This window comes from Mobula birostris, chromosome 17, assembly GCF_030028105.1.
Source record: "Mobula birostris isolate sMobBir1 chromosome 17, sMobBir1.hap1, whole genome shotgun sequence".
NCBI classification, from domain to species: domain Eukaryota; kingdom Metazoa; phylum Chordata; class Chondrichthyes; order Myliobatiformes; family Myliobatidae; genus Mobula; species Mobula birostris.
Window position 1 is genome coordinate 32,065,213 of NC_092386.1, and position 14,928 is coordinate 32,080,140.

At 40.0% G+C, this 14,928-nt stretch overlaps 1 protein-coding gene across 3 annotated transcripts in view; it reads left to right on the forward strand.

The window, feature by feature from the left end:
- Positions 1-14,928, forward strand: part of LOC140211593 (casein kinase I) — a 236,406-nt gene that overhangs the window by 7,118 nt on the left and 214,360 nt on the right. The gene's annotated exons all lie outside the window — the stretch shown is intronic.

A 14,928-nucleotide genomic window follows, 5' to 3' on the forward strand; every position in this document is an offset into this window, starting at 1 on the left:
TCGCTGAAAATTGTGTGAATTTTTCCGCAATTATTAAAATGTTTCATTTCTGTCTTCCAAGACACCAAATTTACTTCATTAAGCTTTGGAGAGCTGATAAGAATATGAACAAAACTGGGAAATTTCTTGTATTGGGCAGGTTTGGGGTTCTGTCTATTTGATGATATTTTATCTTTTGTTTCTCCTGCTTTAATAACTTAAGCCCAGTGTAAATCAACACCCAACAGAGACCAAATGTTTTCAACATTCGGGAAAGGTTTCTCTGCAAATGTGAGTTCAGCGGTGTAGGTTAAAAGATGAAACTATTCAAAAACACCTCTGAAGTTGGAGTTTGGGGAAGAGGTCATCAAAAGAAAATTTGAGTACATTTGGAAATTCATCTTGTGAAATCAAATGCATAGAATAGTTCCTCCTGAGTTTCATTATCTTTTGATTGATAAACATCACTGAGGCCATTTGACTGAACTCATCTGTTCTCGTTAGTTTCCATCCGGCTAAGAGAGGACACTGGATTATCAGTGTAACATTCTGTCTGTGTGAGTTTGGAGTATCAATCTCAATGTTGAACTCAGTGCTTCTGGGGTGGGAATTCAACGTGTGATACACGGGCGTGATTTTCTGAAATGGTGCCTCTGTGGAGCTAAATTTTAACAGTGTCTCTTGAGTTCACCAGGCTGAAAGTGTTTGGCAATCTTATTAAGTTCAAGCACTTCAGCTCCTTTTGTAACTTACTTGCTTCATCCTGAGTCAGTTTGATGTTCAGAAAAAGCTGTACTGAGTGTTTTTTTTGTCTTTGTTAGTGGATAAATCCTAGCGCTTGGAACATCAGGATTTGATAACTCCTCTGTCAGATAATTGTAATCTCAGGGGGACATTTTATTCAATACTAAGTTGGTAAATTGCGTCCCATCAAGTTGTAAAGAAGGAGAATATAAACAGTGAATTTTAACTCGCAAGAAGTATGAAGTCTGTCAATGAATTTCTGTTAATCAGGAAATATAAACCAAGTGACAGATCAAAGTGAACATGGACCTTTTGGAGATTGAGGCAGGGGAAGTAATTATAGGTAAAAGGTAATGGCAGACTTAAATATTTGGCATCATTTTTTATGGTGGTAGGTGCCACCAAAATCCCACGAATAAATAATAGGGGAGGAATTAAATACCATCACCAGAATCAGAGAATCACTCTGAGGCAAACTAATGGGATCCAAGTTTCTTGGATATGAGGGTTTGCATGATAGAATCCTAGAAGGGGTAATTGTTACTTCAGCTCTAATCTTCCAAAACCTCTGAATTGCTGCAGAGGTATGAAGGTTTGGAAAACTGCCAATGTGGTGCTCTTGATTCAAAAAATTAACCCACTTTCTATCAGTAGAAAAAATATTGGATGTAACAGCAAAACATATGGAAAGTCATAGTCTGTGTAAGCAGATTCAGCGTGGTTTCAAGAAAGGAAGACAAATTGAGCAGAGATCTTTTGAGGGAAGATCAGCTGGAGTGGATTGAGGGGAGCCACAAGTGTGATATGTTTGGGTAACGGAGGAACTGGAGGAAATTCGCATTAGGCAGAAAATGGTGTTGGGTGAACTGATGGGACTGAAGGCTGATAAGTCCCCGGGACCTGATGGTCTGCATCCCAGCGTACTTAAGGAGGTGGCTCTAGAAATCGTGAATGCATTGGTAATCATTTTCCAATGTTCTATAGATTCAGGATCAGTTCCTGTGGATTGGAGGGTAGCTAATGTTATTTCACTTTTTAAGAAAGGAGGGAGAGAGAAAACAAGCAATTATAGACCAGTTGGTCCGACATCAGTGGTGAGGAAGATGCTGGAATCAATTATAAGAGATGAAATAGTGGCATATTTGGATAGCAGTAGCAGGATAGGTCTGAGTCAGCATGGATTTATGAAGGGGAAATCATGCTTGGCTAATCTTTTGGAATTTTTTGAGGATGTAACAATGAAAATGGACGTGGGAAAGCCAGTGAATGTGGTGTACCTGGACTTTCAGGAAGCCTTTGATAAGGTCCCACATAGGAGGTTAGTGGGCAAGATTAGAGCACATGGTATTGGGGGTAGGGTACTGACATGGATAGAAAATTGGTTGGCAGACAGGAACCAAAGAGTAGGGATTAATGGGTCCTTTTCAGAATGGCAGGCAGTGACTAGTGGGGTACCGCAAGGCTCGGTGCTGGGACCGCAGCTATTTACAATATACGTTAATGATTTTGATGAAGGGATTAAAAGTAACATTAGCAAATTTGCAGATGACACGAAGCTTGGTGACAGTGTGAAATGTGAGGAGGAGCGACTGGGCTTGTATACACTGGAACTTAGAAGAATGAGAAGGGATCTGATTGAAACATATAAGATTATTAAGGGATTGGACACACTAGAGGCAGGAAGCATGTTCCCGATGTTGGGGGAGTCCAGAACCAGAGGCCACAGTTTAAGAATAACGGGTAGACCATTTAGAACGGAGTTGAGGAAAAACTTTTTCACATAGGGGGTTGTGGATCTGTGGAATGCTCTGCCTCAAGGCAGTGGAGGCCAATTCTCTGGATTCTTTCAAGAAAGAGTTAGATAGAGCTCTTAAAGGTAGCGGAGTCAAGGGATACGGGGAGGAGGCAGGAACAGGGTACTGATAGTGGATGATCAGCCATGATCACAGTGAATGGCAGTGCTGGCTCGAAGGGCTGAATGGCCTACTCCACCTATTGTCCATTGTTCGCATTTTCAATAAGGCATTCAAAGTGACAAGAAAAAAGAAGCTTGCAAGATGAGTAATCACAGTGTTGGGGATAATATTCCCAATGGACTAGCTAGCAGGAAGCATCAAGAGGGTTTGGAGAGGCACTTCCAGCTTGGTAGCTTGTGACCAATGGGATGCTGTTAGTCATGCAGAACTGTAGGGTGTACTGGAATGAAATGAGTGTAAAGTGGCATTTATGGATTTTTATTTATATTACAAAGAAGGGTGGGGATTGGGAGGGAAGATGCTAGTGGTATATGACAAGATTAATTGTTCATATACCAACTTTCTACCCTCGGTATTAATGTGTGGAATGTAATGTTCACTTTGGAGCAAAAAATGATCGTAACGCAGAATATTACTTAAGTGGAGAAACTGCACCAAGTTACAGCAGGTAATAGGAGAAATTGTGGAATGCTGACTTTTGTTTCAAAAGGGTTTGCTACAACTGTACAAGATAATAGCAAGGCTATTACCTAGAATAGTGTACAGATTTGGGACCCTTATTTAAGGAAAGATATATTATTGAGGCATTGTGTCATAAGGGTGGTCCTCGCTGTGGAAAGATAATCTTGAATGAAAGGTTGAAGAAGAAAAGTTGAACAGGTTATGCCTGGGCTCTCTGGAGTTGGAAAAAAAAGAGTTAATCTTATCAAAACATAAAATTTTTAGGGATTTTATATGGTAAATGCTGAGAGGATATTCTCCCACCAAGGGAGAATGGGAGAACTGGGGAACAGGGGCCATAGTTTCAGGATAAGGGGCCATTCAAGTAAGATTGCAGAATTGTTCTGAGGGCTGTGAATCTTTGGAATTCTCTGTTCTAGAAAACTGTAGAGGCTGAATACTTGGATACAGTCAAACGCCCTTCAATTAGCAAGAGTTATGGGGTAAGGCAGGAAAGTGGACTTGAAGTAAATTTGGATCACCCATGGTCTTAGTGAATGGCACAATGAATCTGGGGCTAAATGGCTTAGGACTTTTGATAATCAAGGCAAAATATTCAGAGTTACAAGGAAATAGTATTGGTGGAACACTATCTGTTGCAACAAAGTGCTTTAGAAAGGAGTTGTGCTTTTGGAATGACTGAAAGGGAGTCTGGAGCTTTTGCTGTACCAGATCTGGAGGAACTTTTAGATGGCTTAAATGTATAAAAACAGTTTTTCTCTTATGAGATAGCAACTTGGTTTTGGATGGTATGAACTGATAGATTGGCTATTCAAACAAACTTGAAATGCCAGTGTGAAGACTAGTTGGTGGAAGGAAACCTAGTGTAAAACTTGTGTAGGCAATCAGGGTCCAGTTGATTGTAGATTTGGGCCCACAATTCTAACCTCGAGAGTCACAATGGTATTTGCTTTGGGTAGTTGTAAATCTCATGCCAGAGCACATTTGGCAAAAGTATTCTTAAGGTTTGGAAGCTTACTGTGAACTTTTTTTTCTTTATATTCTGTGCTATATTTGGGTTACAAAGCAAATTTAAATGATTAAACTTCTGCTTTGCGGTTTAGCAAACTTGAATCTCATTCTTGTGAGTGGACACTTTGGCAGTATGTCTTGAACTTGGATCACCTACAATTTACTTTTATAGATAGTAATAGCGCATAATTTATTTTATTTTGCACTATTGATAATTTCCAAGTGAAATAGCAAAATTCGACAAGGTAATTCTTAGGTGTTATACCTAAACCTTTTTTTTAATGCTTCGTTATTGTGCCTATTTCTTGACTTGCCAAAATGAACTAGAACTCAAAGCTCCGTGTTGCAGTCATTGTGGAAGAATCTCAGTCGAACCAGTAGTTTCAAGCTAGTCTGTTGCACTTCCTGGGAGATTATGCTGATATTGAGACACCTGCACATGCATCTTCTGAACTAATTACAGATTACTCAGCCTTCCAAACTAACGGGGGCTGCTTTCTTATTCACAAAGATGCCCAATCCATGAATTCTTTGTTAATGAAGCATCAATAGATGTATGTACACAGCTATGGTATGACAAGTGGCAGTTCTGGGACCCTCTACTTTTCTTCCTCATTATCCGTGTGCTCTCCAATCATAACCGAGCACTGATGCAACAAGATTCACGTTAAGTATTAGGAATGCAGTGGAAAACGTCTTTTGGTCTCCTTAAATAGCTCGCCGTGCAGGGCAAACAGATGCAGGGATTTATTCTACAAATGAAGATGGTAGAGGAAGAGCCACAAGGTTACCTGATTCTTCAGGCAGAGCCTAAAGATCAGGATGAAGGTGCCGTCTATCGGGGGATGTCCCTAATCAGCTTTATCTCCTGAATGAGCAGAGCAGGAAGGCGTTGTCAGCATGGGCTAGAAGGAGCTTGCAAAACCACAGTCCTGAATTAGGCTCCTGCCAGGTGGCTCCCTAACTTCACTCTCTATTAAGAGTTGCTCTTCTAATATCAAGTTTCAAAGAAGATGAGCATTTGGAAGTTACTAGAGGCAGTGAGGAACAACATTTTATGAGATTACCTTTGGGACTGTTTCTGTTTTATTTCCAAATCCCTTCCCTGTTAACAAGTTTTCACAAGTATAATGCTGTGAAGAAAAACCCTCTGCATCTGTTTGTCCTGTGTCACTAACTATTTCAGGAGACCAAAAGACATGCTGCACTTTTCCACTGCTCTCCTGGTACTTGCGTGGATCTTGTCAATCCCTTCCCTGAAGGGTTTGGTGGAAAGCACTTGTGCTATAGATTAGTTTTGAGTTTCTAAAATAAGCCTCTGGGTAATTGTGTTAAATCTCTTGGTTGTTGTCAGTTAACTTTTGATTTTTAGCTGTTAAAGGGCTATTTTCAAGGACAGCCAAGAAAGAAAGAGAGACATTCCGTTTGTGTAGTTGTTTCACAACCCGGGGCATTCTGAGGGGCATTATGCCAATCAAGTACTTTTTAGAAATGTAGTTACAGTATTAATAGAGGAACATTAGAAGCTCAGTGAAAATGTTCTTAATTCTCATGTTTCATTTTTTAATGGTTCTCTTAAAAGGTCACTGGAATGTGCAGCGAGCTACAAATATCTCCTGCTTTTACGTATTGGAAAATAATGAATAATTATTGAGGAGAATTACCATAGACTTCACTCAGGAGAGAGGTAGTTCCATTTTTACTTCCTGTACGCTGCTGGCGTTTAAGGCAGCAATGAAGGTCCTCTATTTGGTGGTTTTAGGGCTTCGTTCATCATGTCACTAGCTTCCTCTCAGTTTTCACTACTGCTAGCCAAGCAAGTCTCGGACTTCGAATTAAAATGAACTGGGCCGGACACTGACAAGGTTGACATAATTTGCAAATAACAGAAAATACTGAAAGCTCAATGTCTGAATGTACAATATAGATACAAATTGTATCTTGTGGGTAGAAGAGTGCAGCACAGGAGCATACCATTCGACCCATGAATTTGTGCTGAACAAGACTCAAAGAATCCCTTCTGCCTCCATTCTCTGCATATTCGTGTGTCCATATCAAAGCTTCTTTTAAATGTCATGAGTGTAGCTACTTCCATCACCACCATTGGCAACACTTTGCAGACATCTATCAGTGTTTTGTATATAGACTACCCTGCATATCTTGAAGCATTCCCCCTCTTGCCTTAAGTCTATGCTCTCTAGTATTTGATATTTCTACTCTTGGTGGCAGGGTGTGGTGGTGGAGATTTTTAATTGTCCATTTTTTTCGGTCTCCTCGTGGCTCTCATGCTTGACAGGAAACAGCACAATTGTCCAGTATGGCTAACACCCTCAAATCCTGTCAGTATCTTTTTAAACCTCCCCAAAGCCTCCATGTCCAGCTAGCAATAGGGTGATCAGAACTGTACACTCTACTTTGTGGCCTAACCAAAGCTGCAATGTCACTTCTTCGCTATTATACTCAGTTCCCATACCAATGAAGGCAACCATGCCATATTTCACTTGAAGTGTTCCATCTGCTTGTGTTGGCACTTTCAGGGAGCTATGGACTTGGACTCCAAGCTCCCTCTGCACTTCAAAGCTGTTTGGAGTTCTGTTCTTAAAAGTATATTTTCCTGAACATTTGTTCTCCTGAAATGCAATACCTCACACCTCTCCAGGTTAAGTTCCATCTGCCATACATAGGATTATTAGGGGCTGTAGCACTAATTCCTGTGGCACCAAATCATAGTTCTCTAGCCAGAAAAACGCCCTTCTTCCACTACATTCTGTTTTAATGGGCAAGCCATTTGTGTCTCCAAGCTACCAAATTGCTGTGGATCCATGGATCTTAATCTTCTGGACCTGCTGACCATGACTTCATTTAAAAAGTACTTCAGGTAGTAGAATTTTTAAGTTTGAATTGCCTTTATGCACAACTTCCTCATCACTTTCAAATAATCCACAAAGTAATATTGTGGTTAGGTTATTGGAAAAACTATGTTGGGAAGATGAGATCTCCTAAGTAAACTTTGAAAGGCTTTCTCCATTTTATTTGTAACACTTACACTCGGTGGCCACTTTATTAGGAACACCTTGATAATGCGAACATCTAATCAGCCAATCATGTGGCAGCAAGTTACTACATAAAAGCATGCAGACATGGTCACGAGGTTTTGTTGTTGTTTAAACTAAACGTTGGAATGGGGATTAACTGCGGAGAGATTGCTGGTGCCAGACAGAGCAGTTTGATTATCTCAGACACTGATGATCTCTTGAGGCTTTCACACTCAATAGTCTCCAGAGTTTACAGAGAATGGTGTGAAAGAGGGGGGGAAACATCAAGTGAGCAGCAGTTCTGTGGGCAAAAACATTTTGTTAATGGAAAAGGTCAGAGGAAAATGGCCAAACTGGAAGGCAACTGTAATTCAAATGACTGTGCATTTGAGCAGTGGTGTGCAGAACAGCATCTCTGAACTTGCAGCACGTTGAACCTTTAAGTGGATGGGCTACAGTAGACAACCACAGATGTGATCTTGATGACCACTTTATTAGGTACAGAAGGTACCAAATTATGTGGCCACCGACTGTAGTTGTATACTATGTGAAAGCTAATCTTTTGGGTAGGAAATCTGGTCTATTTCACACATAATAACATCGGCTAATGCATTTAAATCAGGCTCTTACTACTTAACATTTTTTTTGAGCGGGTGGAATGGGAAATCATGAAGATTGGAGAAGGGAATACAGGAGAAACTGAATTGATGGAATGAAGTGCAAGACAGAATGAGATAACTTGGTAATCTCTGCACAGACAACAGGAGCAATATACACAAGCACTAGCGCTGAAAACAAAACGCAGTTGGCTCCTACTTTTGTGAAACTGTGACTAAAATGAAACAGTTCATGTTCCAGAATAATTTTAAATACCAATCACCCAGTTATCTCAGCAGGAACAGCTTTGTATTTATATTGCTCTGGACTTCCAGCTTCTGCAGATTTTCTCATGTTTAATATTTGTGCAGTATGTTTTCAATGTACTGAAACGATTCAAGTTTCCTTGGAGCAGAGTCAGGCAAAACCTTACATTAATCCAGAGAAGATAATAGGAGAGTGATCATTAACTTGGTTAGCATTGTAGATTTGAAAGAGTTTCTTAAAGTCACTTAAGAGGTTGGTGAAGCAATGAGGTTCAATTATCAAATTGATCTTTGGGGAAGGGTGGTTGAAGCTGTGGTCACAAATGGTAGTGTGTTGTCCATGCAGCCAGAATATATGGAGTATAAATAATGAGGTTTGTAGGGTTGCAGAAATGGACAGGATAAGGCTTTGGCGATGATGAGCTCATGGATAACAATTTAAACTTCAAGCCACAACTGGACAATGAGTTTCCACGATGAGCGAACACTGTGGTGATGACGAGAGGCTTGAATGCAAAGTGGCATTGGGTATTAGAGCTTGATCTAAAGTTTGCAGAGAATGAGACCATTCAGGAGTGTTGTAACAGTTGAGTGTGGGTGTATCCAAAACGTGCTGGTGGGTTTCATCAAATGTTGGGTCAAGACAGCTGGGGAATACAATACTTTGTTGTTTTCAACAATGAAGGTCAAGCTCTCAGCTAACTTGTGACGTTCCAAACCTGTTTACTGATTTAAGCCTGGCTATTAGATTTTTTTGCTAACTATGCAAGAATGAATTTAAACAAATGCACATTACATTATTATACATGAGAATTAAACTGACAATGACTGGTTTACCTGAAAAGGCAAAAGGTATTGAACTATTTTCATTAGGCGACAACAGCTAGGTTTACAACACTTCACGACAAATAGTCCAGCTCTGACACATTTCTGTCTTGAAAAACATTGTGTATTACAAAGTTTGCTGATGCAACTTCAATGCCTTGTCTTATGAGAGCAGAACCAAAGCTGTCCATGCTTCCAAGCTTTGTATCTTCTGACTCTTGGGAGCGGGAGAAGAGAGAATGTAGCACTGAATGCAGTCCCCACTTTATTTATGTATGATCCATTTGAGTTTACTTTCTTGTCCAACTCCCAACCCAATTCTCTACTCTAACTTGAAATATTGAATGATTGGTTTATTATTGTGCCCAATTTCGAACATTACCACAACCTTCCCTGGGAATGCAAGACTGCTAGTACTGCTTGATTGAAAATCTCATGGAAACGTGCAGTAGTTTTCGTTTTTTGGGGTTTTTTTTGCATGAAACATTCCAAAGTTATAAATTGAGAGTATTTAAATACATTTGTGTCCTTCTGCCATTTTTACAATGTTTGTGTAATTCCATGTGAATAGACCATTTTCAAACAAAAAGCAAATGATTTTGAAATGTGATACAGATCAGTACCCCTTATCCAAAAATGCTTGGGGTCGGAAGTGTTACGGATTTCAGATTTTTTTGGATTTTGGAATATTTGCGTCTGTATAATGATACAATACAATCTTGTGGCTGGGACCCAACTCTAAACCCCAAACCCACTTACCTTACATATATAGTTTTATGTAATATTTAATAATTTTGTGTATGAAACAATAATGTGTACATTGAACCATCAGAAAGTTAAGCTATAACTACCTCTGCTGTTCAGATGGACAATCATTGGCTATTTAACATTGTCAACTTTGAATTTGTGTGCTGTCAGTAAGCAGTCTTTGTCTTGCACTTGTTCATCACACTTGTGTACTTAACTAAAAATTATTACAAACGATTAAATTTTGCGCCAACCAGTGGTATAGTGGCATTAGCGCCAGACTTTAAGGTGAATGGTTCCAGATTTGAATCTGGCTGGCTCCTGTGTTTTCCATCTCTGCTCGGTTGAGTATCGAGCTGGCAACTCGTCCTTGTAAAAAAAAAACAGACAAATGCTAACGAAATGGCAAGGTTATTGCCTGATGCGTCACAAGGCGCGGAGAGGAACAACAATTAATATAATGAAAATATAATGTGTGCAGGGTAACAAAAGCAGCACAGCAGAATCGGAAGACAATACCTGAATCAGCAAACAACAGCAGGCTTTCAGTCTCCATCTACAATGCTATATTTGATTAAAAGATTACAGTACATATATTTGTATTTGTTTTTTAAGATTTTATGTAAAGTATAAAAACAAGATTGAATTTATTTACAGATAATGTAATGAAAACAGCGAAAAAGTCAACACTTAGTTTTTAATGTAATAATGACACTGGTCATGTTACACTCAAAGATGGGATTTTATTTGGAGATGAAATTCAGATTTCATGCAAAATAATGTTTTTCAATTGCCAAAATTAGTGATGGCTTTTGCTTACAAAAGAAGATGGATGTGACACCAAACACTACAGCTACATCAGGTCAGAGAAACTTGAGGGAGAGGGTACATTACCGTTGACATCATTGAGAGGAATATCAGAAGAGGTTCAGAGACCCCAGGAAGCAGATGCTTTCGGGATGAGGAGGCTTTGCGCTGGATTGTGCATTGTGTTTCTTCCAGTATCGTCTGTCCAATTAACAAGGGTTTTTCTTGGAGGAATCTTCCTTTGATTTTATAAACTGACATGATTTCTTGTTTGCTTAATGAAGGCACGCTGCTCGAACCCTTCAATTTCTCTGCTGCATTGTGGTCAGCACTTTATCACTACAAACCTTTTTTCAAAAAAAAATAAATTTGATGCCATGCCTTTTCTTAAACTGCTGCAATCAGACTGCTGAATATTCACAATTGCTTTCAGTTCATCCTGATAGATTTTTGTTACCGTTAAACACACATGTTCACTCCGCTGATGAATTCACCCTATCAATGCATAACCGAGATCTTCATTTTTCAGGTTATGTAGTGTTTCTCTATTTTTCATAACTGTTGTTCATTGCTTCCAGCATAGAACTTTAGTCATTTGTCCTTGTGTTGCTTCAGGTTATAGATAGTGGTTGCTCCAACACCATACTCCTCTGTCAAATGCTTCACACTTACACCGCTATCAAGTTTTTCCAACAACTTTACTTTCCTGATCAACATAAATCCTTCTTCTTTTTCTTTTCACTGTTGCCCATTGGCGTAACTGCAGGCCTTTTTGACATTTTCAACAACCTCTTTGCAGCACAGAGCACGGAATATGCACAAAACTCATGGTAATCACCGTGAGTAATGCACGAAGATCTGGTTAAACAAACTGGTGCTAACAGGGCCCCACTCAGGGTACGTGAGGTCACTTCTCAGAATTGTCTGTGTTGCGCAGTGATCTGCGCATCATCTTGGAACCTTCCCGGCGTCTTGTGGAAGTTTCCATTTGCACTGTCATGTCAGTGCCCAAAAACAGTTTGGATGATTTTGAATTTTGGATTTTCAGGTAAGGGGTGCTCAAGTTGTATTTGCTGATAACTGACAGCTTCTTATGGCTTGCATACTGGCAAATTGTGAACTGATCTCACAGGTAAGAGAAATATAGTCCTGACCATGAAAAAATGCATACGCTTGTTACACTGTAGGAAATAAAATTCTAAGTTACAACCTTGTACAAATGTAGGATATCACTGAAATGTTTCTTGCCAATTGGGTTGAATTTTAAAAATGGCCACTTTTTTTTCCAGTGATTGAGCTGCACTAATTGTTTTGTATTCTTAGAGCAAAATAGAAATGTCAGTATTTTTCTATTGTGGTACCTTCCTTTGAAACATAATGCCTTTCAGACTTTAAAAATATAGTCAGCATTATCACATAGGAAAGGCAGTTCCTCAGTTATGCTGTTAGTTTTCAAATCAACAGTATGATGATGGTGATGACCTACCTTATTTTAAAGCCCTCTCAAAGAGCGATACAGCACAGAAAGAGGCTCTTTGGCCCATCAAGTGTATCGCTGAACAAATATAAATTTTTACAAATCTTAAGCAACACACGCATAAAATGCTGAAGGAACTCATTAGGTCAGGCAGTATCTATGGCGATTAATACATAGTTGATGCTTCACATTGAGACACTTCCTCAGGACAAATCCTGCTCTAATCCCATTTAATTCTCCCCACATTCTCATCGATTTTCTCCCTCCCCGACCCTGCAAGAAGCTGTCATTGGGGTTAGTTTTTTGGAGCAAGTTAACCTGCCAACAGACCTGTCTTTGGATGTTGTAGGATGAGGATGCCGGCGTAACTGGTGGAAACGCATGCAATCATGGGGAAGAATGCAAATTTCACACAGACTGGAATGGAGGTCTGGATTAAACCAACATTTCTGGGGGCTGTGAGGCCACCTATTGGTTCAGGGTTAAATATGGGATAGAATACTGTGGATAGAGCTCTGCTGTTCTTTTTTCAGACTAGCGTTGTGGAATCTCCCTGAAGAAAAATGTGGGCTCTCTATTGCACATCTTGTTGACCAGGTAGCAGATTTCACCAAGCAGTGATTCAGTTTTTCACTGTAATGTCAGTTGAGACCTTTATGGGACTTAAATCCACTCTGAATCAGCAGTGGGATTGCTGGCAATGGGTTATCCTAACCATAACTGCTTAATAATCAACTAACTACCTGTGCAACCCTTTTTTTAAACCCTCCTTGCAGGTGTGATTACGGTCTTTTTTTTTAAAAAAAAGCTTTATTTGTTTCCCCTTTTTATTTCTGACTAATATTTTGTTCATAGTTTTCCTTTTCCTTGAATATACAGGCCCCCCTCCCCCCCACCCCGTCCCTGAAAACTGCAGGAATTGAAAACAGAAGTGGAAACACAAGATGTTGGGAGTACCCAGGTCAGGTAACATCTGTTAGGAGAGAGGAGAGGAACAGATCAATAACCTTAATTCAGTATTTGAAATAGTGAATAATTCACTTTTATTTGAAACATACTTATTTTCTTGGAAGGATCACTGATTTGCAATGTTAACTTGGCTCCTCTCTCCTCGGATGCTATGTGACCTGCTGTGTATATTTCAGTTTTTAATATCTTGAATCTATTATTGTTACCAATTTTTGCCTTTACTGTTGCTTGCTTCTCTTTCCCTTCCAAGATTTCTGTACCTAATTTCTAGGGTTATCTGGCATTGCATCAGAAATAAAGGTCAACAATGTTAACATACTGTGTCACAGACCTTGTGATTTCAACAGCAAGTTTTCCCATACCATGTCTATAAAGTGAGTTGATCTCCATCACATCAATATATTTGATAAGATGCTGGGGACTTGATCAAAACAAGGTAGTTTCTTCAAATTTTAAGTTCCTACACGGGAGTAGTTAGCCTGACTCCAATGGTTGGGAAGATGTTGGAGTCGATTGTTAAGAATGAAGTTTTGGGGGTATTGTCAGCATAGTTTCTTTAAAGGAAAATCTGTTGGAATTCTTCGCAGAAATAACAAGCAGGATAGACCAGGAAGAATGGATGGATATTGTGTACTTGGATTTTCAAAAGGCCTTTGACATGGTGCCACAGGCGAGGCTGCTTAACAAGTTAAGAGCTATGGTATTATGGGAAAGACACCAGTACGGATGGAGCATTGAGTGATTGGCAGGAGGCAAGGAGTGGGAGTAAGTTTTCTAATTGGCTGCCGGTGACTTGTTGTGTTCAGCAGGGGTGGATATTAGTGCTGCTTCTTTTTATATTGCGTGCCAATGACTTGGATGACAGAATTGCTGACATTGTGGCCAAGTTTGCAGACAATAGGTGGAGAGGCAGGTAGTGTTGAGGAAGCAGAAAGTTTTCACCTACGGTGCACTGATTTTGTGCTTGAAGTATTTAACTATGCCTCCTAAGTGTCCGATGTCAAATCCTGGGCCATCAGCCATGCGGCAGAGAGCCGCTTTAACACTTGGGGGGCGGGGGGGAGTTGGAAATTATAAACAGGGTGGCGTCAGGTGAAGGTAACACAGCTCTGGGACGCTATGTCGGCCTGGGTGAGTCCACGGTCAGAAACATAAAGAAAAATGCTGAGAAAATAAAAAGTGCAGTGATTGATTCATCACAAGTGTCTTCAAAGATTGTTACCCAAGTGCGTAACCCGATTATGACAAAAAGGGAGAAAGTGTTGAGTTTGTACATGGAGCATGAAACAAAGAAAAAAAAACTCTTAGTTCCGATCATCTTCATGTGAAAGCTTTGGAAATTTATGGTTGCCTTTGTTCAGAGGCTAGTGAGGAAGTGTCAAGTGATATTATTAGCTTTAATGCAAGTAGGGGATGGTTTTCTAAGTTTGTTTATTGTCACAGGCTTCACAACTTAGCTGTGTACGGTGAGCAAGCCAGTGCTGGCCATGAAGCTGCTGAACTCTACCCTGTGCAGTTGCGGGCTTTGATAGTTGAGTTAGGCATCACACCAAAGCAGGTGTTTAATGCAGACGAGACCGGGCTTTTTTGGAAGCATATGCTGAAACACACTTACATAAGTAAGGATGAAAAACAGCGTCAGGTTTCAAGGCAGCAAAGGATAGATTGACTTTGCTTATGTGTTCCAATGCTGAAGGAGACTGTAAGATGAAGCCTCTCTTAGATTACCATTCACTGAACACCCATGCTCTTAAGGGTTTGAGTAAGAATATGCTTCCTGTCCACTGGGCAGCTAACAAGAAAGCATGGGTCACCGGTCAAATCTTTGAAGATTGGTTTGCTATTGATTTTGCTGTTGAGGCTGAACGTTGCTGCCGGGAACAGAATCTTGCCTTTAAAGTTCTTTTGTTGCTTGACAATGTGCCAGCCCATCCTAAACATTTGGGCAGCATTCATCCTGACATAACAGTGCGTTTCCTGCCGCCTAACACAACATCGCTGATTCAACCACTCGACCAAGGTGTAATATCCTC